This window comes from Siniperca chuatsi, linkage group LG4, assembly GCF_020085105.1.
Source record: "Siniperca chuatsi isolate FFG_IHB_CAS linkage group LG4, ASM2008510v1, whole genome shotgun sequence".
NCBI lineage: Eukaryota > Metazoa > Chordata > Actinopteri > Centrarchiformes > Sinipercidae > Siniperca > Siniperca chuatsi.
In genome coordinates this window covers 25,091,348-25,117,974 of record NC_058045.1, presented here as the reverse complement: position 1 = coordinate 25,117,974, position 26,627 = coordinate 25,091,348, and the positions used below count along the sequence as shown (strand labels likewise).

The window sequence follows — 26,627 nt, the reverse complement described above, 5'->3', positions numbered from 1 at the left end:
GAGATAAAAGCATGTACAACAGTTTCTGCATCACTAAGATTTAAAATAGATTTAGATACACCAAGATTGGCAACAGGCTTGATATGTTGTGATAGGTTACCAGGAGATAGCAGTATTTGTTTAGTGATATGTTGGGGCCCAATAACAAGGATTTCAGTTTTATTTGAGTTGAGCTGAAGAAAATGTATCGGCATCCAATTTTTTATGTCAGACAGGCAGTCCTGCAGAAAACTCAGCATACTAAGGTCAGGTACAACTGAGTGCCATCCGCATAACAATGAAAAGAAATACCATGTCTGCAGATGACATCACCCAAGGGAAGCATGTATAAGGAGAACAGTATTGGTCCCAGAATTGAACCTTGAGGCACACCGTACTTGATATGGGAAAAAGGATGACATGAAGTTATTAATGCTGACACAGAATTTCCTATTGGACAGATAAGATGAGAACTAGTCTAGTGCAGTGCCAGATATGCCCACCCAGTGGCTCAGTCTATCTAAAAGAACACCATGATCAATTGTGTCAAAGGCAGCACTTAAGTCCAGCAGCACAAGAATTGAACACATGCCTGCATCTGCATTCATTAAAAGGTCATTAGTGACTTTGAGAAGGGCTGTCTCAGTGCTGTGGTGCTGACGAAAGCCAGATTGGAACTTTTCAAAAGGTATTATTGTTTTCCACAGCAGCAAGAAGCTGCTTAGATACATGTTTTTCGAGAATCTTCGAAATAAAAGGCAGTTTGGAGATTGGGCGATAGTTATCCAGGAGGGTGGGATGTATTTTTTTAGGACTGGCTGGGCACAAGCAGTTTTAAAGTAATCTGGGACGCAGCCAGTAGACAGCGAGCTGTTAAAAATAATTAGCAAAAGGGGCGCAATACAATCCATGACTTCCAATAAAAACCTAGTTGGGATTTTGTCCAGAGGGCTGGAGGATACTCTCATAAGAGACATGATGTCTGCGAGTTCAGGCAGAGTAACGGCAGAAAAATTGCTCAAAGAATCCCTGAGCGGGTGATCCACAAGGCAGGATTGGGGGTGATATCAGATGAGATTATAATAGGTGGACAGTGGATAGCAGCAGCCTGTGTAGGCTGGTAAGATCGGAGGTAGCCTGTCTGGATGTACCATGGATGTGTAAGGCCTTGAAAAGGGAAAATGTATGCCTGAAATAAAAAAATAGAGTTTTATAAATGCAGAAGCCAATCATTTACTGTATTTACTCTCTAGAGTTGAGAGCAAACAGTACTAAAAGTCTACTAAAAGACACACACAAACATCATCATCACAAGTCAAACCATTGCAATTACACCACACATTTCAACATTTTTACCTTGTTCGATGCGACAAGGAAAGAAAGTGCGACCTGAACACTGGGGGTCACATTGTTTGTCTCCTAATAGTTTTTCCTAAGCAACACATATCTGTGATTATGGGGCCTCAGGATGTGTTTGATCTGTTCAACCAAAGCACGTGGCCAATAATAGTGGCTTAAACCACCTCTTATCTAGTATTAGACATTATGCCAATATCCTGCCTTATTTGACTTGGCAGGAGCTCCTTGTTTATGCTGATTCATTTCTGCCAATGCCTCCTGGAGGGCATTTTAAACTGCTTTCCTGGATGAACCTCTGGATACACAACTTTTTTGATGTTTTTAATGTTTAAACTGAATACAGTTGTAAGGCAGGGCAAATACCACAACAGAGCTCCACAAATTATTTGTTATTGTTAGGGACATTAATGATTTTTTGATAATTGATGACTTCTTATAACCATTAAGAAATAGAGCAAGTAAGAATATATCAAACAACAATTGGCAAAGCTGGCTCAAAATAATCAGTTGTGTCCATGTGGGTGATTTCAGTGGTTGGATTTCTACTACATTTCCAAACAGTTACACTCCAGATAACTGTGCCAGAGCAACTGTGGTCAGAGCCTGTGAAGCGGGCATGGAGACAGTGGTTTTCCATATGCCAGGAACGGCACAGTTGAAGATGTGTTTGAAGTTTGAGTTCATCCAAACTGAAGAAAGCACCTATTGCCTGCAGCTCCTCATCTAACAAGCTCACCGCAGCTGCTGCTTTTGTCCTTTCTTGCAATCCCTTGCCCAATGCCCATATTCTTACATAAACGCCTGTAAGATTTAAAGGAATAGTCCGACACTTTGGGAAATTAAGAAAAATATACCATGTCATGTCTGTACGGTAAATTCAAAGCTACTGCCAGCAACCAGCTAACTTAGCTTAGCACAAAGACTGGAGGCAGGTGGAGACAGCTAGCCTGGCTCTCACCAAAGGTAACAAAGTCCACCTAACAGCATCTGTAAAGCTCACTAATTAACACGTATCTCGTTTGTTTAATCCATACAAAAACCCAAGTGTAAAAACAATAATTTGCCGTTTTACAGGGAGGGTATGTGCCAAACTATTTCTCTGCCAAGACCAGTTAGTGTTACTGCCATTATCTCATCTAACTCTCGGCAAGGTAAAGTATTTCCAAAAGTTTTTTCCCGGCAAAGGTATTTCCCAAAACATCAAACTTTTCCTTTAAGGCTGTTCTCAGGAGTTCAGGGCAGCCAATGTCATTTTTCTATTTATTAAAAGGCATTTCTAGGCATCAGCCCTTTTCATTGATACAAGAAGGGGTTAGGTTTTGGCTTAAATAGTTTATGTCCTCCAGTAAACTGTGGAATTATGTTTAAGATTTTGAATTTATTTTGACCATTTGATTAACATGGTCCTACAATCCATGATACAACACCATGTGTTTTCAATTACTTTGCTTTAATACACTTCCTCTCATGTAAATGTACAGTGTTAAAATTACATTTCTCTGACTGTCCTGTTAGGTTGGGACAAATTGTACAATTATTAATCTAAAAAAAGGTGCAGTCACACTAATATACGTCTGTTCCCCAATCATTTTGTCAACGAAGGGGGCGAGACATATCCACTTCTCGTCATGAGCTGATCACGCCCTGTTTGCGTCATGCACTTTCAATCTGATTGATTGAACCTGTGAATTTTCAACTTGTGAAATGCTGTTGTTAGCCAGTTAACCATGCTAGCTCATGCAGTTTATGCTTATAACCCTGCCCATGCTATTTCTTGTCCTCCCTGCTCTTCACATCATCACCAAAGTATATTTTGCCTTGCGAAATCTGGTCTGATGGCAGTACATTGACAAGTACATTGACTTTGGTTGCCTCATAAATCCCAGCACAGCTTTGCCTATGTCAACATATGCAAGTTGAAGTCTAATCAGCCAGAATGATTGAAAACACTTGTGTGGATGTGTAGGGCTGTGCACTTGCCTTTATATAAATATATGACTCAGGTACTCATTTACTTCGGTTTTTCTCTGGAAATGGCAAATGCCTACTGTTTTGAATAAAGCTTTCATCTGAAAAATGAATGCATTTTGTAATTTTTATAATAAATCAACCATTGATCAAGATGGCTGACAGCCCCTCAAGAAAATTGCTAAACATTTGCATCCACTGAGCTGAGTGATACAGGCAGCAAGCATCAAATATCACAGTATTAAATACCTCAGTATCCATAATTTGGCGAGATGCGCGAAAACTAGTAATAACAGGTGGGTAGGACAGAAACAGAGAGTCATTTCGCTCAGCATGAACAGTCTAATAATCCGTAATGTAGCCATTGTGAGACCAGAAAAAGACAACATTTCAGTTTCATCACATTACAATAACCAAAATCACTCGGCTCTAGGGTAGCCCAACATCAGCCTGTAACCTAATATCATCATCGGAACTCTTAGATACACCACAGAAGAATACCACCTACAGCTACTGACAAAAATGTGTGCTCCACTGGGTTTTCTGCATGACTCAGAGTTTCCTATTATATATATATATATATATATATATATATATATATATATATATTAACTCATTATTATACATTATAAGTCATGGTGAGGGGGACAAGCTGACTACAAGTGTAGAAGCTAGTCAACATCCTTTTTCCTAATGTTTCCCTTAATTCTTCCCCATCTCATTGACCTCTGGACTATTTTTTTCAGGGACACTTGCTGAATCACAACAAACTTCTGTTGTCAAAATGTTTTCGTGGCAACATCGATCAATAGTGATAAGCACTAATGTAGGTTGCTGAAGTTCACAGCGGATGTATTTCTTGTCATGAAAAGGTTAATACATAAACTACTGATAACACTACTGTTGAGGTAGATATTTACAGAAATCTGAAAGCACAAGTTGCACATTTATCATTCCAGCCAATATAAAAGATAACTAAAATCTTGCAAAATAAACATAAAAATAAAAGCCACTGTAGACTGTTAATTAACAATTGACAGACGGTTTTCACATCAAGGATCCCAAAATGGAACCACAACAGACCAAGCACCCCCACTCGAAAAGACTGTCCCCAAAAACGTCCAATCTGTGAGGATCCACGCTGGTGAGTATGACTCAGAAGATTAAATAACAATGAAAAGCAACTATTCCTCATCCTTTTGGAGACCTCCAGGAACCCTCCTCATGAAAACCAGTTGTTTGGTATCATCTGCTGCAAATCATACAACAAAAAGGCACTGACTGCCTGGTGCACGATGTGACCAAAGCCCAATAATCATGATCATCTTTTGGCAACCACTGCAGAGACTGCAGAAACCGAGCGGTTGACACATTTCCACTGCCAATGCCAACACTGTGTCACGATATTTCATAACCAAACATAAGCCTACTGTCGAACCAGCTATGGTCTCGGGATGGGTAGCAACCACACGTTACTGTGTTATCTGTAGAGATATACGATAGGAGCTTTGAAGTTATCGCAGCACGGTCGATGCTGTCGAAGGAACCGTGTGTCAGATACCCACAACGGCCTGTTTACATAGCTAGCGTGCTAGCATTGTTCACTTAGTCGCTCGCACTTAGGTCACGTTTAGTTAACGTTTAACAAGCCTGCGGGCCGGCACTTACCTACGAGCACGAGCTTCCTTAGAGCCCCGGTAATTGCTGACAACAGTTAAAGCTAGCCTGGCATACTGGCGGCGGTTTCCCCACATTTTATCCATAATAGCATTTAGTCTCGTTGACTAATATTAGCATACAGCTGCTAGCTAAGGAACGCTAACTGTCAAGACTTGGCCAGCGAGCTAACGTCCCTCCTCCTGCTCTAGAAAACCACACTGACATGACCACATCGCTGGGAAAACATCGACGATATCCATCATGGATTGAAACCCAGCAACATCACCGAGATGCAATATCGATAACCCTTAGGTTTGTTTTCATTGTATACTCACAATAAGTCCAGTGAGATTAGTCTATCCATTGAAAGCCGCTGGTACAGCAACCCACAGAACTGTGACATAAACGATTTTCGATCGGTGACCCAGTTTCTCTTCATCGTCATGCCTGTCGGACCACTAACCTAGTTTTTCAACCAATGGCGTTTGTGCTACCGCCGTAGGTGCCCCTCTAGCCAATCAGACACAAGTTCAGGTTGGGAAAATATGACGGGCGTGCTAGTTGACCAATGACAGCCAGAGTAGAACGGAATGCAGAGGCTACCTCTGTGTATGGAGAACACTGCGTCACGAGTCATGTAGATGGTAAGCGTACAACAGCAGCTGGCCCTGATCCTAATTGCCTTATATTGTACTTTGATACTTTAAATGGATTTACTTTGATCCTGGGTCTCTTCAGTTACTTATATTGAATGGACAATATGAGATATAACATATAAGGAGAAACATATATGTTTATAACAAAATCTTTAACTTGTAGTGTTTTCAGAGTACTGTTAATCAGTGTTACCATTTGAGAAAAATGCATTTATTGTTTCTCCACTCCTTAGTCGGGTTTGTCCTTTTATGTCACCCGTCTGAATGTAGACCTACAAAAGCAGGTGACGGTGAACTTGGCATTCTAAAATGGATCAGGGCATTAGTGTTTTGTTGGAGTAACTAGTGTAACTTATTTTAAATGGAGACATCCAATAAAACAAGCAAATATTCCATTGTTTGGGTCAAGTTCTGCAGTTGCCTGCACTGTGCACATTGACGCCTCCTGCTGGTCATATTTTACCTCTCCTACTGTCCAAACATGAAAACACAAATAAATACTGTAATCTAACAGTGTCATTTAAAAGGTCAAATATGCACATATGGGATTGATGTGATTTTTTTTCATTCATGTGAAAACTGAGAAATAAAGTAGAAGTGGAACAGAGATCAACACTATCCAAACAGTTCTGGTCGTGTTTACCCACTAGGGGGGCCCCGAGGCAAAAACTTTGTTGTGGGCCCCTATTGACCCCATGTTTGTGGTAATTAAGTAAAACACAAATTTATTTAGGAATATGTACCATGTCAATTTTGCTACAGGGCCCCTCTAGAAGAAAAGTAGACAAGACAGGTAATAATGCAGAACCCGCCCTGAGACTCTTAATCATTTGTGTTGATATTGTGCTTTAGTGGTGTGTACAGTATATTCAGAAACAAATTTGCTATTAATCAGATCGCCACAAACCAACTGACATGCATTTTAGTCTAGCAAAGCATATAAAAATTTCAGAAATGAAAATACTTAAAGGAAGGAGGCAGATGTAAGAAAGTGAAAGGTTATTAAATGATAAGGTTTTTGCCCGGACTTCTTTGCATCCTTGGTAATTTCACGTGGGTCAGGAATTCACTTGGCTTACCCAGCTGTGTTAGATAGAAAAGATGAGGTGCAGTGATGAAGGTCTTTTTATTTACTGACACACTGTTTTCCATGCACCAAACACCTTGCATCAGTAACTTCTCTTGGGTAAATAAAACTGTTGTTACTTATCTAATGATGAGTCACGGCCAGAAGTTACTGTTATTCACGTTTTGATAAATCCGTTTCCTCCACTGTCATTTCTGCAGCTGTAAGTTTTACTTTTTACTTTTAGTTTTAAGTTTTAGCACGCAGACTGGGGTATTGCTTACATTATTGTAAGTTACTTCTACTATCTCAACTGCCATCATTTTAGTTATCCTGCATACAGTATTGTTGTTATTTTAACTAGCTGCCCTTTAGAGTGTGCTGTTTGCCCATGTCGTCATCCCACACCTGCAATACTTGACTGACCATATGAAACGCATAGCTGCATCCTGCCTTTTGCTTTTTGTAAAGTGCTTATTGATAATTGTAAAGCGAAATAAGCAGGAATGTATTGAATATTCACAGAAATGCAGTACTTCCCCAACAGCTGGACTGATCTCAGGCCTCATTGACCTGGATGATTTCTATAAACAGGTTATGTGGGTGAAGCAGTGGTCTCATCAGTTGCAGTGATTTTAACTACTGGGCAATAGGTGTCGTTGTCCATTTACTTTCTTTTTGTTTTTTGTCATTTTGGAATGAATTTGCATATAACTTACGTCATACTAAGTACACATATTTACTCCTACAAGACTAAAATGGCAGCAATAGGTATTTTAACTATGTCTAATTCTTTTGGATGAAATTTGCAATTTATATTTCAGTCAAGTTTTTCTGTGTGTTTGCTGTCATTGTGATCGTTAGTCAATTTCAGGGATGAATTTGAATATTTTGGGGCATTTGGTCTTCAGTTGACGGTTCGTAGTAGGGAGTGACTGAGAGTGATTCTGCCAGTAATTGTTCAATGCACAGTTGGATTCCAGACAATGAAAGAGTGTAGAAATGTTGTGCTGTTGTTTTCATATTCTAGTTAAAATAATGGTGTGACACTTTTAACAGTTATCTCACTGATGTCTTTCGGACAAAAGCAGTTTGCCAAACTTGTTCCTGTTCCCGTTCCTTATTACATGAAAATTAAAGGAGTAACAGAAACCTGTGATAACAAGTTGCTGTTTTTTTGTAAGGCTCAGTACAAGTAATTTATCATATTATAATCCGTGGTGATTCATAGTAAAAAATATCAACATCGGCTTTCCCTGATATTACTTAACATTTATATGATTTAAGTACATTGCATTCCTTTGGGACAGTGTATTTTACTTTTCCTGTCATTTATGTCTCATTACCACATTCTATTTAAAAACATTTTTTTTACCAATTTCTATCAGATCACATCCTCTTCTTGAAAACAATGACAGTTTTCATTCAATCTGTGGCAACAGAAATTAAGATTCCACAAGTCTGAAGATGATATATTGAGACATCACCAAGAGAAACCAGCTAATCTGGAGTGTACCTGAATCTGGTCTGACTTTATACTTTACATACTTCTGGCTTGTGCCCTAGAGCACATCTTTAATCACACATGTTTTGTAAGAGCAGCTTAACTTGATTTGGCGTATTTCTTTGGATCCCCTGATCCAAATTATTAAATTAATCAGTGAGTAAAGAAAATTGTCTGGGACTGGGTCCCCAGCCAAAATCCAAACTCCCTTTTTTCACTTAAAACCAAACACTTTGAGTGTTTGGTAAAGGTCAAAATAAAGTTTACTGGACCTGCAGGGAACAATTTGTTCAGTGTGTGACAGGTAAAAATAAGAACACATATGATATAAAAATGACACTGCTCACCCTCTTAAACAATTATATGTGTCCTACTGTAGCACCTATTCCTAACTCTCACATATACTTTCTACATGAAACATTCTAGACAGACATATACAAATCAGTTACATCAGAGACAAATAGGCCTCTCAAAAGAGATGAAAATAGTTCGAGTGCTGTATATTGCAAACATACATTATGCCACTAGATGGTAGTGTTGAGTCACATTAAAACAACAGGACGCAAAAGTACAGGTTTATAGTTGTTTTCTGTGCCTTTTGTGTGGTATTCTTAAAGGATCACTTCAGCTCTTTTTTCTGAGGTGCAGTGAAAATATGGGAGGTTGTAAGGTAGGCAAATTTAAGAGCGTTTTATTCAGTATGGAGTTTAACGTCTCTAAATTCAAATTATCCAGCAAATTATTCGGATTATCGCCTACATTTAGCTTCCTTCATGTACTGTCGGACATATTTGAAATAATTAAATTAGCCCGTATATGAGGTCTGTGTTGCCAACATGCGATGTTGAAGACTTAGTCAGAATATCAGTAACATATTAAGAATAACAATAGCTTAGAATATCAATAGGACAAGTATGTAATTTATATTTTTTTGCTGCATTTGAGTATTGATTGGTATTATGTGCATTGCTGTCTGTTTGATCGGTACTTGATAAATAGACACTTATTGCAAGTAGCCTAATTAATTATTTTTGCTTTCGTTAAAGTAATAGTTAAGGAAGTAGCCTACTTACATGACACCTGTTTTAATTCACAGATATATTTATTGCGCACCATATCCCAAATCATTATTTTAACAAAAATGTCCAATGCGGACCTAATGACAGGCACTTGAGCGCACGAGATATTACGAGGGGCTCGTGAAGGCATCGTGCCTATCACAGGGAAGGTGATAGTTGAGGAAGCTCGCGCTTCAGTGCAGCGGAGAGTACAGACGAGGGACAACTCCACAGCTCAGAGCACCTTGCATGTGTGAGTGTGTTTCATGTGTGTGTGAGGGGCATGTGTGTGAGTGTGTGTGTGTGTTTGTGTGCTCACTTTATCTTAAGTGTCTCTCGCAAACAAAATTAAAGGATTTAGTTCGATAAAGCCTCAGAGGAGTCGCATTTCGTAAGTATAACTGCATGAGGCTACTTACTGTAGTAGTCTGCTTCTGTTCTGCACTTTAAGGTTAACTTAGCCTACTGCTGTCGGAAAGTCGCACTTAGTTCATTTCTACGGGAATTTCATATGAATATTATAGTGATACTGTAGGAGATAAGTTTAATATAAACTTAGCATTTGAGTGTAACAAACAACAGACTACTCCATAAAGCCGGTTTTAACATGAAAGAGCTATTTAAGCTATTTTTATTGTTTCCTTTTTCCTTTTTTAAAGCAGTAAAAGTGATTTCATGGTTCATGGACTATTGTCCCTAAGGAAAAACAATGATAATATAGCTTTAATATTATATTTGGACTCAAATGTGTGCTGTGGTGCCCAATAGTGAGTTTGCAGTGACATTAGCATACCTTTCATCCCCTGTACTTATATTAACTAGAATATACTAATGCTAATACTGGAATATTCCTATGATAATGCTGCAGGGATGTGGTACTCAATAGTGAGTTTATTCATCTCTATGGTCACCCTACCATAAGTATTTCAAATTGCTCATGTTATCAATATAACATTCCTGAGACAGTCATGAACTGTAGGATAGGTATACTGTGGAATATTTAATATGCACTTTTATTTTATAGGCTGGACTTTTTTCCACATGACAGCTAATTTGGCATGTGTACAAGCGACATGCTCCAGGATAGAAAACATGGTACTTTTATTGTGACACTGGTGCCTCTCCACTTGCGCAGTCATGCACTGTCAGCTGGGAGCTATTAAATGATGTTTAGTTGCACTGACACATGCTGTGTAATTGCAGATCATCAATTTCTGACAGCGAGAGTAAAGCAGGGAGGGAGGGAGAGAGGATGGAGGGGGAGGGAGGGGGGAAAAGAGGGGATGCTGATATGCTAATGGAGGGAATATCAAGGCTGATGTGTGGCTCCCTTCTGCTGAAGCATCTGCTGTATCTAACACTGGAAATAGTGTACATACACACGCACATGCACGGACATCACAGACAGGCAACTTGAGAGGGCTGAAGGAGCCTCCTGCCACTGAATACAGCAGGCCGGTGCCTCTTTTCTATTGCAAATCTCATTTAAAAGGGAGAGAGTTGAAAGGCATCATTGCCACTGACAACAGTGAATTGATTAAGGCTGCTTTGGTTGGCACTTGGGTGGCATTAGCACTTACAAACAACAGAGGAAATAAAAACAGGAGCTAACGTGAAGTGGCCATAGATAAATGCCCTACATTTGTAACAAATGTATTGTGAACAGTTATAAAACAGTTTGTTTTGACAGTGTTATTAGGCTACTTTGGAGTAGGTTTAAAGCTGTCTGTGCACATGTGCATGCGTGCATCGTGCACACACACTGGATCAGCAGATGATGGCACTCATCCCTGTGATCAAAGCCGCTTGTGTAATACCAAGAGCGGTGGTTTTCTCTGCAGCCATATAGGTTAAGATATTAACTAGGGCTGCTAATCACACCACTACTGTAGTTCATTGGTGGTAATCGACTTTTCCCTGAGGGCAGGCAGAGACATAGAAAGAGAGAGAGATGAGAGCGGAAGAGCAAAAGGAGGAAAAGGGTCGAGAACAGGAAGACAAAGTCAGGCTGTTAATCTACAAGGAATAATCCTCTGCTTGCTGAGGGAGTGGAAGAAAAGATAGTGGCAGAGAGAGAAAAGGGAAAAAAGCAGAAAAAATGAAATGACTGTAGTTTATTATCTTTGGTTTGCTGTTAAGGGAGGGGAAAAGGGAGGAAAGGAAATGAGAAAAGGTGGTAGAGAAGAGCAGAGGATAGATGCTACACAGGCCGTATTCATATTTCTGTCAGAGATTTCTGGAAAAGAGAGAAGAATCGAGAGAAAGTAAAGGAATGGATTAGGTTTAGTTTTATTTTAGTTTTTCAGACATTTCTTTGCTTATTTGACAGTCCACACTACAGCATCCCAAAACATAAGTGGCTGAGGGAGGAGTTAAAGGATCAACATGTGATAAAGGAAAGCACTGTGTTGGTGGAAATGCTTGATAACGTATAAAAATATGCAAATATAATGTATCACCATGGAACTTCACAACAAATTTAATCCCTTTTTGAGTGGGGTTATTGTGCAGCCTGTGCTGTTTGTATATGGATTTTTGCACGCTCCCTTAAAAGATACAAGCCTCCTGTTCTTTGAAGGAAGGAGGTAGAATGATGAAGGTTGGAGATGACTCACTGCAAGGTGTTTGACTTTGTTCTGGTGTTTAGAAAACCAATCCTAAATTTGTTCTCTGGGATATTATCGTCTTTGCAATAAGGGAACAGTTTTGTTATCCTATAGAGTGCATATGGTTCTTTGAAATAACCTTAAATTGTCTATTGTAAGACCCAAGGGCGTCGGTTTAGACACGTGATGTCATAGGTTAAAAAACTTTGAATATGTGAATACTGTTTCCTGCATTTATACTGTATGTTTATATCAATCTAGCAAATTACATATTATTATGGAATTGGTTACTTGAAAGCAGCCTAGATGAACATATCAGCGTTTTTATCAACTCCTCTCCTCTGTCCTCTGGACAGATCCTGTGTAGAGAGATTTTAGTGAGTAAATAAAACTAAAACCTTCATAGTGAGGGGGACAAAAAAATTTAAATTAAATGGAAATTATGCCCTTGGTAAGAAACATTAGACCTAAAGACCTTCCACTCGGTCAATTTGAATGTTTATCATGTGGGCTTGGCTATAAGCAGTTATCAACTGGCAGCTTGGACATATACAACAGCTTTGTGAAACTCATGATCACAATTATGATGCAATTATGGTAATAATATGGTAGTTTTTGATGCATAGATTTGTAGTTTTTGCACCTAGCGTGGTGAGTGTGTGTGTTTATCCATGTCATTGAACTGTGACTTGCAACTACTTGTTGTTTAGTGATGCAGTTTATTTAAATTTGACATGAGCTGCCATGAATGTCCCTTGCCATGTCAAATATGTTTTATTAGTGCATTTCAGACACCAAACATTTGGCCATTTTGGAGCTTGGTTAGTTACAAAACGGACTGACCGTAAGAATTCTTGTAAAAGTTTGACATGTTTTCAAATCTGTTTACTGCTCAATATGATTTGTTTGTCATTTGTAATTTACAGTCCCTTTTTTCAGTCACTTTAATGCTGTTTCAAATTTCTGTTATTTCATATGCTTCCTGTGTTTGCAGTGTGTGTTTCAAGCCTAGTAATCCAGTATCAGGCCTAAAATGTGTTGAATGTGAACACATGTATTACTCCTGTTCAGAGAGACCATCAGCAGCATGAAGTAAGGTTGTGCTGGTGTAGTTAAACTGTGCGACTTTCTGCACTTTGAGGAGTGCAAGTTGAATGAAGGCAAAGAACAGAGGGATGGATGAAAGACAGGTGGAAATGTAGAAAGCTGTTGTTGTATGACAATACACAATTTGCTTATATTTGCAGTATTGATTTTTACTTTTATGTACAACATTACTGAACTGACCTACAGCCACACCATTTATCCACGCATATCTTTTCCTAAAAATAAGTTCATAAACTTTTTCAGAATGGACTCTAGTGGACCTCCATTAAGGCACCAACATTGATTGATTGATCTGTGACCCAACTGTAAAACCTTTGAAACAAACAAAAAAGTGACACCCATCTTAGACCAGTAACGCTGAAAGGGATGGATGGCAGTGCGAGAGAAACAGGGTTGGCAGGGGTGAGGACAGGAAGTTCAAAAATGGCAAATAAAGACGGAAAGAAGGGAAAGAAGGGAAATTGTTAACAGATGAGTGGAGGATAAAAGCTTGTGTTATTTGATTTTGTTTCCATCAGCTCTTACTCTGCTCTCTGAGGGAAACAGGCAGTGATTGTGAGACTGTTAAATGATGTAGCACTTTAGGAGCAGAGCCAATACATTAACACATGTCACAGTTGTTAAATGATGTCCACTTTTCAGCATCAGTGGAAAATGAAGTATGGGCTTTTAAAGGTTGGGACCAGTACTGGAATACCAATATTTATGTATTGAAGCAGGCAATAACCAATAATTTTGGACCTGTATTCAAGGTACAGTGTATACGGTAAGTTTGTCCATGATATACAATAATATCAGAAGTTAATTCTTCAGTATTCTCTGCTTTGGATACACTCACACAACACATGACCCTTCCCTAAAAAAGTGGGGCATGTGAGCATCGCTGTAGTCACATCTATCTCTGTTTGACCTGTCAGAAACAATATCAAACAGAGCAGCTGACAAGCAGAGGAGAGAGGAGGTGTGGGTGGAAAAAAAGAATTAGGGCGATGAGGGAGGGAGGGCCGGAGAGTAGCCCGTAGTAGACCGTTTGAGAAAAGAGGGATCGTAATGCTGGAAACCGTCAGTGCTGGATGACAACTGGAGTTGGGAAGAGGTGATGGGAATGAGTTCAGAGGACAGTTGTAATAGCAGGTGGATTAAAATTATGATATATTGAATGAGAACACCAAAATTCTGACCAAAAGCTGTAAAGAAAAAAAGTTCTTGTGCTCTTGAGGTGGTGTTTTTTGGACCCGAGTAAACCATACTGGAAATGGTCATTTATTTAATAGATAGTTAAATAGATGTTAGTGGCTTAACTTAAATACCTGTCTATGCCAAAGTCACGTAACAGCTACATAGTAATTGTTGCTCTAATGCAGACTTTAAGCTACTGCAGCTTGCAACTACATGGATATTTTTATATTTGAATATTGCACAATATTCAACACTTGTTGACACATAGTCTCACACTGCCAGACCTACAGTACCTTCACACAATGATGTGCAGTGCCAAAGTGGTAGAAAGTCTGGAAGAACCTGCCATCATTCTGCTGGAGTGAAAAAATCATTTGAATTTTGATTTGGTTTATTGTTAAAGTAATTTTTTAAGCAAAAATGGCAAACATTTTCTAGTTCCAGCTTCTAAATTGTGAGGATTTGCTGCTTTTCTCTGTCACACGTGATTGTAAACTGACTATCTTTAGGATGTCAGTGTGTAGGTCAGACAGGTGTTTTCACTTATTTTGGCTGATTAAATGTCTTCTCAGGCCTGTGCGAAGTTTAACTTGGCTGATGTCAATATTTGATCTGGATTTGATTTCAGTGTATTATTTGTCTTATCTCTACCCTCTGTTGCAAGAATCTTCGATACATATACTGCACTGACTGCTCTCTGTTTGGGTTTCAGTGTAGGATAGCCTAGGGTTTTATTCTAGGAATTTATAGATACCTTTATTGAAAGTTTTACATCTTTATTTTACTGAAGCAGGAAGGATAGTTTGGAGAATTCAGCAGCACGTAGCTATGCACACACACACACACACACACACACACATGCATATATATAGAGAGAACAGAAATTCAGGAAGTCTAAATGAGGATATTACCAATAATTTTATTAAAGGAGCTAATCTCATTTTGAAATGAAATGTTTCAATTTCAAGCAAGAAGATTGCCATTTTCAGGGGACATAAGTGTGTGAATTAGGAGGTAAGAATGAGATGTAAATGGTATCAAAGCTTTTAATATTTGTCCCAGTCACTGGCTGCCTTAACTGAAAGCCTGTGGATATGAGGAGACACTAATTTACATTCTCCTCCTTCAAATCAAAATGGAAATGGAACTTTAATTTGTTTGAGTATTAGTCCTCCCAAAACAGATGGAGTAGTAGCTTCTTTTTTAGCCCTGATATGGATTGTTCTGTCTGTATCCTGTGGAGCAGCAGGACAACATTATTTTCTTTAAAGGTTCTGTATATGAGATTCTGAATATTAATATAGCAGCAAACAACTATTTGCTATGTATGGTGTCCTGAGCAGAGGATGACGTCACACTCCCTCTGCCTGTGTTGTTATCTGAGTCTCTCTGTGTTATACAGCCGGTCCGGCCGCGCGTGCATGTTAGTGCATGTGACTCCCTCGTGTGAAACTGTTCGTCTGTGAGGAGAGCGATATAACGGCTGCTTCTTTTCTCACCAAACGCGGTGAACTAAGGATTTATTTCGACCAAACCAGAGTTGGTGATTGTTGGAACAGTGGAAAAACTAACAAAGACAATTTTGGTGAGTTTTATTTTGTTTCTGTCAAGTTTGAATGAAGTGTGTTTAACGATGAGCTGCAAGGTAAAATTATAGTTTTTTTCAATGGAGTCTGGTGGCTAGCAAGCGCGATATAATGGCAACAAGAAGGATCTTACTGTTTAACAAAAAGGTCTAGCTCTATAGGGATCCTTCTCATAACGTTGTCAGACACTTAGAATAACAATCTGAACAGTCAGTGGCAAAAACAAGCACTTTTAGTGGACATACTTGACTGGCGCATTTGTCCCCAGCAGCCATTGCAGCCCATTTCGTGGCTGCCGGCTGAGGAGTAGAGCCAGAATACTTCGGTGAATTAAAGCTTTATTTTGACAAAACCAGAGTTGGTGATTGTTGGAACAGTGGAAAGAATAACAAAGACGGTTTTGGTGAGTTTTATTTTGTTTCTGCCTAGTTTGAATGAAGTGTGTTTAACGATGATCTGCGATGTAAAATTACTGGTTTTCTCAATGGAGTCTGGTCGCTGTAGCGCCCACCAGACTCCATTGTCTCAATTTTTTTGGTCTGAGATGCTGGTGCTCTAGTGTGACATTTAGTGGCAGTGAATGTTGCATACAGTTCTTTTTTTAAAGTTTGAGATTTGGATCAGTTTAGCTGAAATTAAGTGCGTTTGTGTGTGTGTGTGTTAGAGTGTGTGTGTGTGACTGTCTGTGCACCTGCTTCTTGATGGCATTTACCTGAGACCCTTTAAAAGACAAACACACACATACAGCCTATGCTTATGTGACTGTAACATTATCCAGTAATGTGATCTGTCTCTGTTCTTGTCTAGAGAGCTTGTTAGCAGGTCGTGACTCTGACTCTGTGTAACTCTAGTCTCCTGTAGCCAAGGTGCCGGCCTCTGAGATGTAGCACTTCGCTGTTTTGTTCTGCTCTACATGCTTGGCTGTCATTGTGGAGATAGAAGTTTTTACCACCGGGCAAGCTTGTGTTTAGCATTTTTTCAGTAGGTGGAAAATCGTTCTTTTTAGACAGAATTTGGATGGAGGCTAATGAGGATGCCAGTGGACTGCACTCAAAAGGCTGGTGACCAAACTCTTTGAGCTCCATCTGAATCAGCTGGCAGAGCACAAACAGTTCATGGTCTCAGTTGGTTTACTCCACTGGCACTCCAGCAAGAGGTGGCACTGGCATTTACCATTATTGTTACTTTTGCATGCAGGTCATGGTCTGATTTCTTAAGATGATCACCTTCCCAAGACATATAGCTCTGTATATTGCACTTTTATCTAAAATGGGGAAAAGGGAATTTAACAGGTTTTGGGGAGATTGGCCTGATGATGACAAAGGTGAGCTTTATTCAGAAATAACTGTACTGACATATAGCTGGCTGGGTTTTGGCTTAAAGTAGCATTCCACCAATTTTACACATAAATGTCAGTTTACTTGTCATGACGAGTACCTCTCAGCGAGTAATGGAAATGAACTTTTTTGTCCACCTGCCACTGTGGCTGGTGGATTCCAAAATCTACCAGCCACTCAATGTTTTTACCAGACACTTTCTTAACCGGTATTCTGTTGATATGTGCTATATCTAGATGTGCTGCTTAGCGGTTCTGCGCATGACCCACAATATCCCAGACATCTTAAATAGAGATATAGTATAATATAGTATTTCAACATGCTCCCCATATTTTTACAGTACACTTAGTCCTGTTTGTAATCAAAAAACATAAAGACGTCATAATGCTGTGAGGGTTATACCTTTATGGGATATACACAACTGGAAATGGAAACACATAAAGTAGCATTTTTTGACAAGGCAGCATAAATGAACACCGGCAGTGTGTAACTGCATGTAATAAAATAATAAAATAAGATCTACAATATTCAAGCAATAGGCTATTTTATTTCATAAGGTAAATATTTAAACTCTTAAGGAAAATACTGATATTCTCTCTCTCTCTCATACACACACAGTAGCTGTAATGCTATTTGTTCAAGTTTCAGAAAACACACTATTTCAGAAAACACAACGACATTTCAGAAAACACACCATTTCAGAAAACACAACGACATTTCAGAAAACACACCATTTCACAAAACACAACGACATTTCACAAAACACTACGACATTTTCAGGAAACACCAATTCCATTTCAGGAATGACCAATGATTGTGGTGCAGCTGAAACGACTTTAAGATTCTAAAACTGGTCTAAATGTAGTTTAAAGGTGAGTTTTATAATATAGAATATATACTGCATGTAGTCTTAATGTGTTTAGACAGCATTTCAGTGATGTTGCAATATAGCCTGGTCATTAAATGCTGTCGAGCAAGATTTTTAAATGTAAAATAGGTCTAAAAATGTCAGTTTGCACTTTGAACTTAGACACCTTTTCAACTGCAAATCACCAAAATCATTATTACTGGGTCAGAATATGACTTTACAATCATGTCCATAAGTCAACTATGTCTTATCTGTTAGATCCATATTTTCATCCATCCATCCATCCATCCATTTTCTACCGCTTGGTCCCCGTTAGGGGGTCGCGGGTGACTGGAGACTATCCCAGTGACTTCGGGCCTTAGGCAGGGCACACCCTGGACAGTGGCCAACTCGTCGCAGGGCGAACACAGACACAGACAAGGACAGACAACCATTCACTCACACATTCATTCAATACGGGCAATTTAGAGTTATCAATTAACCTACACATGCATGTCTTTGGACGGTGGGAGGAAGCCGGAGAACCCGGAGAGAACCCACGGTAACACGGGGAGGACATGCAGACTCCACCCAGAGAGATTGTGTGATGTTGGTCCGGTCCGGGAATCGAACCCACGAACCCACGATCTCCTTATTGGGAGGCAGGAGCTGTAGCCGCTCTGCCACCGTGCACCCCCATATTTTCATCTTCACTTCATATTTAAAAATTGAATTTAACATACAGTAGGATTACAGCACTTTATCTTCTATTAAAGAAATTCAAGTCTGATGAATGAGTGGACTACGCTGATTAAAATGTAATAGTGTTAACTTATTGACTCCTTTCTCCAATCCTGTTTTTAAGATAATGTTATGGTCCGCAAAACGTGCCAATGCGGACTAAAATTTTATTTTATTCAGTGTAGTCTAATTTCAAACTGACTGTAAAATTTTAGATGTCTATTTACGCTCTTAACCATGTGAAGACTTTAGTATAATGTCTTCTGTGGCTCTGGAGGAGCTTTGTCAAGTAAAAAATAATAATTAAGAAAATAATCCAGATGATGCCACAGTTAAAAACTGGGGGTGTGGAGTTGGAAAGATATGGGCATTTACCAGTCAGGGAGGCACAAACGAAATGATGCTGTTAGTTTCGTTATGGGAAATGTGTACAATCTATGTTTTTTTACCAATGCTAGGGACAAAAAAGTCTGGATTTCTTGGCCGCTGCTGCTTTGATTTTCGACCTTTTTGAGTGCAATAATCCATTGCTGGACTACCCCTTAAAATGCCAGTGGACAGATGACATGCAGGTTAAAAGCCTGACCCACCCTTCCATATAATTAAGAAGCAGGATCAATTTAAGAATTTAAACACCTCTGAACTGCCTCGATAGCTTTTGTGCCTGTTCCTCCCATGATGCTTTGCTGTGTCATCTCATCAGCTTCAACACATGGCAGAATGAGCCCACTATCTAACTGTCCCATTGGCTTTTTCCGTTCCCAGCTAAGTGCTGATTGGCTAGTCCCAGCCGTCACGTGAGGTTGTGACTGTCTTTAATGTGTATGTATTAAGTGGTGTTGACATGTTGTTTTTACAGCAATGGCTTGCTGATACTGGTCTTTGAGCTCTCTGCTGGTTTCTACGCCCCAGGCCATTTCAGGGCTTCAAAAAGAACTGCAAAATAAAATCTGCATTTGCTTTGGAAAGATGAAACACACACAGCTGTACTGCCTATTCCACATGTTGCTCAAAATGAATCCATAGTTTCTTTTTTCCTTTTTTTCTGGGCCAACAGTTGGAAAGGAGAAAGAAAGAAATAGGTCACACACGAGAGATTTTTTTGTAGAGATGTTTTGTTATGAGGCTAATAAAGTTAGTAAGGTTTTTTTCTTCAGGCAAGGAATTTATGCAACCAGGCACCCCCCCCGTGACTACTGTCCTGGAGTTGTAAAAACAAAAAAAAACTTGAACACCACTGTGAAAAATAAAGGTCTTGAGAAGAGGAATGAAAAAATAGTTTGCCTTTGATAACTTAAAAATTAGGGCGTATCCTCTTGGTGTTTTATATTGAGACTGAGGGAAAGATGAGATGAAAAGTCAGTGGGGCAAGACCTCTGCGCCATCTCCTCTCTAAAAAGTCTTATATATTTATGTGATTTGTTTTATTTCTGCTTGGTTTTATTGCTGCTTGTATTGTTTATGTGGTCCGTCAGTGTGTTTTGGAGGCCCTTTCTGGAATAGAACAAAAGAAATATATAGTGTTTGTAACACTCAAAATCCCTGTTTTTATTGCATTTAGATTAATGCCAGAAATGAGAAGTGCACAGAAATGGTGTCGTCCAAAAAGCAGAATATGGCCGCTTTAAGAGTTTCAGAGTTTTCTCTACTGTATGGTCAGCTTTTCGACAGTCTCATAAAAGAAAATACTTAGATGGGACTAGTGACTTTTCACTGGAGCTGCACCAGACTAAATTTTGAAATTTAACAATGCTGTGTGTGAACATTTAACATGTAAACATGTGAATGTAACAAATTCAAACATCTAACTGATACTGAACACCAACTCTGAAAATGACTAAACTTGACACCTAGAAACACTGAAATAAGTAAATACTGGGTCATTCTACTTGTAGCATTTGCCATGAGCAGGAACAAACAGTCTGGTGTGTTAGTGGTTTAAAAGCTTCCAAGGAACTGAAGTTGTTGACATGAGGTTGAGAGCATTGGTGTGGATATGTAATGATGTTCTATTTGACAAACAGTTCAGGCCTTTGACATCATCAGTCTAACGGCCCTGTCACACCAGCATTTACAACAGTGAAAAGTTGTGGCGTATTAACTTTGGCACGCACATTTGCGCCGTTGACCAATAGCAAACCATGCTGACAATGTTGACTTTTGAGGGTACAAAAACAAAACAAACAGAAAGTCCAAAACAGAGAAAGCCATTGTAGCTTATTAGCTGTGTTGCACCATCCACTTTAATTGAACCTCCTCTGTCAGAATATACACTGCTCCACAACACATGCATGGCTTGTAGACAAGTGAGAATACATCTCTTGAAAAAACTGAAATATCTTATTGTTCTGTTGCTACCTGACAGTTAGCTAGCTCACTTTGAGAACTATTGTGACTGTGTAGCGCTAGCATGTTCCTGGCTGGCTAGTGTTTTAGCGGTTAGCTCACCAGCTGCAGTAGTTCGCGAGTCCCCTGAGAGTAGTCCCTAAATCACCAATCTTCAAGAACCACATATTTTGCATTTTATCATGAACTTATATGAACTTCGCTGAATCACTTTTTGCTGTGACTGGGCCATAATTGATGCAACTGAGCTACAGCTGGCATAGGTTTTTTCCTAACACCTTTACCTGCTCCTCATGACGCTTTTAAAGTAAAACCAAAATCTTGAAAACTGTAAATATGCCTCTGTGTGCTTTTCAGTAACTCTACCTAAAAAATGCACACGTCTTCATTGTGTATCAAAAAAATGTGGCTGCAACAGAGACCCTACTGTACTATTTGGGATGTTGTCCCCCATTAGTCAAAATGCATTCAAACCTTGAGAATGAAATGTAATTGTCACATAAATAACATTCTAACTTTTCAGTTTTATGTGAAGCGTCACACATCTGCCATGTTGTTGAACATAATCATGCATCTGTGCATTTATCTGCAGGTGTCAGGTTACAGATATTCGGTGTTGCTGACACTGGGGTTGCCAAGCAAATGGTTTAAACTGTCATAAGGAAGAGGAACAGGACAAAACTTGAAAACCAGAGAACTTGAGAAACTTGTGTGGCTTGTGTTCTACCTGACAAACTCGCGCTCGTTGCTGCTGCTGCACAGTACTCTGCATCTGTGTGTGAATGTCTGTGACAAAGCTTTTCAACCTCTCTTGTCAAAGTCATTTTGCTCTGGTCATCACACACACCCACACACACACACAGACACACACTGCCATGTTTGAGACCTAACTAACGATCATTTGTTAGCAAACTAGTGTGGTGAACTGGAAGCGCTAAGTATAGTTCTGGAGATGTTTGTGTAAAAATCAACCATGGCTGGGTTTCATCACATCGTGAGGATTAAAAACCTTGGATTATAAAGACCGAACAGGGACCAAGCGGCCGCCATCCCGCATATCTTACTACAGCAAGTGACTGTGAACAACCTAAACATCCCTGATTTTTTTTTTGTCAGTTTAAATGTGTTCAGTTTGACTGTGCCACTGCTGTAATGGCAGTGACACTTGAGAGTGCAACACATATATGAGCTGGCGGATTTGTCTATATTAGTAAACCAATATGTTAATGTCTAATGTTATTGTTAACACTAACACCAGTTGCTTGACTACCAAGATGGCCGAGAGAGAGAGAAAGCGAGAGAGAGAGAGAGAGAGAGAGAGAGAGAGAGAGAGAGAGAGAGAGAGAGACTTTCAGGCTGAACTAAAGGACAGAACAAGGAGCATCCTCATCTTAAATGTCACTGGTCCCGTCGCATTGATGTTAATTGGTGAAGAATCTGGTGTTTCTTGTTGGCTTGGCTCCACTCTCATGCACACACACACACACACACACACACAGACAGAGTTGTATTTACCCTGTGTGACAGGAGGGCCTGGGGGGCTTAGGTCTGGCCTCTAGCTGGTGACACTAATCCAAACAGGCTAAGCCAAATGAGGAGGAACGGTAAACTCACACACACACACACGCCCCTCTCTGTGTGTGTATGCGTGTGTCCCTTCCTCTCTTATGTGTTTCTCTGTATTAATGTTTAACCCTTCTTCTCAACCGCACAGGTTCACATGCATTCTGGCATTTCTTGTTCTCACAGGTCGGTCCCAATAATTGACCCTTGTGAAGCTTTTGGTGATGCTGGAATTTCAAATGTCGAGGTTTCCCACTTTGCAAAACAATGACAGCTTTCTGTAGATGTTTGACAAGTAGGTTCACTTAATATTTAACACGTTGGAACTCCTGACTCTCTGCTTGTGTGTTATTGATTAATTCTGAAGAAATGTTTGTGTCATGAGCTTTTATCAGTGAGTTAAAGGCTAGTTGTGGTCATTGAAGGTCATATTTTGCTTCAGCGTGATACTCTTACGTAACTTTTTTGAGGAGGTTTCATCATTTGCATATGTAATGTATGCACATCCAAATGTCTTGGCCAGATTCTGTATATATGTGAACACGCTGGAATAATGTTCCCAACCCTCTGTTCCTGTCAGGCAAGTTAGAAAACAAACTGCAGATGGAACATTTTCTTCTCATAGATCTCAACTGTTCCCGGGTCACTGCCTCACTTCCCTAAAATTTCCCTTTGTGTTATAATCAGGAATGCAGTGATGGGTGAACCCACGTTTTATATTTGCAAGAATTAAAAACAAATCTTCAACATGCAATTTCATACTGTGTCATATGTCTTCGTAAGTAGTATCAAAGTGAATTAGTTGACTGAGTTCAATTGACAGCATCTACAGTTTCTCAGACATCATTAAAAGAAAAGGGTCAGAATAAGACAATCAAGCTCACAAATATATTTCCATGGACCTTCGGGGAAGGTATAGTATTTAGCATTAGTAGAACAGTGCATTTACAGCTCTCTACATTTTAAACAAACAGGATTTCATGTATAAAATGTGCCACATTCTTAACAATGAAAACACGGACAAAAAATTGAGTAGTTAAGCCAGTGGCGTCTGTTGAGAATAATGTTTTGTATCAAATAATAAAGGGGAGAAGAGTTTCTGCTGAAAATCCTTCAGAATATTTTACTTTTTCACATGACCGGAAAAATCAATGGGCAACAATTTTAATAATGGATTAATCGCTCAAGTCATTTATCAAACAAAAAGGTCAAACATTCTCTGGCTCTATCTTCTAAAATGTGATGATTTGCTTCTTTTCTGTTTTATATCATTGTAAATTGAATATATTTGGGTTTAGGACTGTTGGTCAGACAAAGCAAGCAATTTGAAGCGGTCACCTTGGGCTCTGGGAACCTGTGATGGACATTTTTCACTGTTTTCTGATATTTTATAGACTAAACGAGTAGTGGAATTATCCAAAAAATAATTGTCAGATCATTTGATTATGAAAAAACCTGTTAGTTGCAGCAGTCATGTTGATACAGATTATTTTTGGGATAATTTTCCGTAATAATCAAAATAGTAAAAAAGACAATAATTTCAATACAGTAAGGCCGCGTTCGGACCGACATTAGCTCTGCATGAAAAAACACAGCCCCTCAGTCATTTGAATGAGACTAGTCCAGTGATGCGGTCACTGGGGTGCCAACACAGAGGGCTCTGGCAAAAAAACTGAGGGTTGTCTGACAAAAAAGTTGAACGTGTCCCACTGTATTTGTACTCTTTACTTTGTGATCGTCGCGATGTAAGGTGAAATGATCGTGTGATCATTTTCCAGAGTAGTAAAATCCTTTCTAGTAATATTATAAACCGCTGTGCAGTGTTTTGCCGTCCCATAAGCTTCAAACTCATGGGTCTATTACTCCAACTGGACTTCCTGGATCATATTTCATCGACTCACCACTACCTGAAACAACACACCCCCACCAAGCCTTGCATTTTGCATTGCATTGCAACACAAGGCTGTTTTCTGTCTAAATTCACATTAATAGAGTAATATTTACAAAGTCAGCTCACCCTTTGAAAATGTGGAAGAGAGGCTTCAAATGGAAATCAGCTGTCTGTCATTTCATGTTCATACTGCATCATGTAATCAGTATGTCACTGTTTCTTCCTGCATTTAACTTCCTGAATGAGTTTCACTGTATTGTCTTATTTATACTGTGAAGTATCTTGTGGTTTGATAATAAATTTTACATTTTATGCAAATTGTCATTTTCAGTCATTTACCTGTGATTGGGCAAAGTCACACATACAACATGCGTTGTCACGTGTTGATTTTGTCCCTCTGTTTGGAACACATGAAACACTGCTTTGTTCGAGTTAAACCTATTTTTTTTTATAAGCAACTACAGACTGAAACCTAGTGAAAACTTTGTTGCTACTATTGAAAAAATTCAACGTTCCCATGCAAAGTTAGCCTATCTTACTTTTCAAGTTGGGACTAGCTAAGCCACGCTGGTTAGTTAGCCCACCACTGAAATTATTATTGCCTTTGTCACAAATGCATGAAAAACGTAGAGTTTGCCAATTGTAGTATGTTTTCAATGTGGTGAGTTTCAATTGGCCTTCAACAAAAAAAATTCCAAATCACTAATAAGTAGTTAATCCCGTATTGTTGTCATTGATTTATTGTTTTATTTTTGCCTTCAGAGCAGCTCTGCCTCTGAGAAATGTTTATAGAACAAAAACTGCAATCTGTACTAAATTAGCTGTCACAACCTTATCTTTAAAAGAGATTCTCTGGAGCTTCCCCACTGACTGAATGAATGGTGGGCTGAATGTGGAAATGAGTATGTTTCACTGACATACAGCCCAGTTGTGTGTGTCTGTGTGTCTCCATCCTTTTCTGAGTACAGTAACTCAGCTTGATGATAAGTAATAAGTTATGCGTATGATAATAGTCCAGAGGCTTAGTGTCGTACATCAATCCTCTCAGTGTCAGCTCATATCAGCTCTGCTGTTTGCCTTTGTTGGAGGAGCTCTGCCTTTGGTGAAATCTCTTTACCACTGTCTCTGTATAGTTAGTTATCACTTCTCCACTTTGACTGTGCTTCTTTATCTGTTTCTTTCTTACAGTACATTTAGTTGCATCAGGTGTTAATATTTTAAAGTTTATAATCATTACATCCCAGACCAAAGTTGCCCCCCTAAGTGAGTTAAATGCCATTTGACATACTAATAGGTTTACTTGGAAGTCATTCATTACAGTGGCTTTTGTCAATTATACAGTCAGTATATATAAATATACACAAATCCTTCTTTTACAGGTTCAATCTATTAATCTGAGCTGTTGGTATCCTTGGGCAAGTTGTTACACTGATAATTCTTAATTAGCTGTTCCGCAACTGACATTACAAGAATGTGGTAGTACTGGATATCTGCCAGGTGTGTCTGTGTGTATACTGTAACAAACTCTCCTTGAGGCTGCTGCTACAGGTTTAAAGGTGCGCAGTCAACTTGTGTGTTTATTCAAGGTAGTAATTTGTTTCATAAGTCTGTAATTCCTTCACTGTAATTAATAACCATGTAAAATGACTAAAACTAGTTACCTTTAAATGAGAAATGAAATCCCAAGGACTCATTATAGGTTACAGTGAAGGTTTCACACACACCATTATTATCTCCTCACGCACCGCATTGACACTTCCTGTTTGCAGGACTAAAACAACAACAACAAAACTCTTCCCGCTCTGCCTGGGACAAAATCATATCAAAAAGTGGTTCTTTGCTGCAATGTATCTGTTTGAAGGTCAGAGCATTATAATAGTTTGAAAGCACACGGGAAAGAGTAGAGGACCATGTTATGATGTGATATGGTTACTCTTGTTGACTTGTTTGTTGTTTATCTACCCTTCATGTGACTCTTGTCAGCGGCACACTAGTTCAGACCTGGAAAGACCAACTCACTGTGTGCTCAGTGCACAGCTGTTGTGTGTTAATGTGTTCGAGGGTACACCCACCTTACCTCAGTTTACCCAACCCTTTATTTCTTCCCATCTGACATACTCTTTATGACTTAAAGTTATTGTACACATTAGAGTAAATAACATCAAGCTGATGACA

At 39.2% G+C, this 26,627-nt stretch overlaps 2 protein-coding genes across 13 annotated transcripts in view; one reads left to right on the top strand and one right to left on the bottom strand.

Moving 5' to 3' along the window:
• arntl1a (aryl hydrocarbon receptor nuclear translocator-like 1a) overlaps nucleotides 1–5,449 on the bottom strand; it is a 28,520-nt gene extending 23,071 nt beyond the window's left edge. For 2 of the 3 annotated variants that reach the window (XM_044192495.1, XM_044192493.1), the window contains exon 1: nucleotides 5,301–5,449. The gene's annotated coding sequence lies outside the window, so the exon portion shown is untranslated. Of the gene's footprint in view, nucleotides 1–4,974; nucleotides 5,120–5,300 lie in introns of those variants that run through there. The other variant, XM_044192494.1, reaches the window with a different exon arrangement.
• A 3,987-nt stretch (nucleotides 5,450–9,436) lies between these two features.
• ppfibp2b (PPFIA binding protein 2b) overlaps nucleotides 9,437–26,627 on the top strand; it is an 86,878-nt gene continuing 69,687 nt past the window's right edge. For 6 of the 10 annotated variants that reach the window (XM_044194875.1, XM_044194867.1, XM_044194862.1 and 3 more), the window contains exon 1: nucleotides 9,437–9,640. The gene's annotated coding sequence lies outside the window, so the exon portion shown is untranslated. The remainder of the gene's footprint in view (nucleotides 9,641–26,627) is intronic. The other 4 variants (XM_044194869.1, XM_044194866.1, XM_044194865.1 and 1 more) reach the window with 2 other exon arrangements.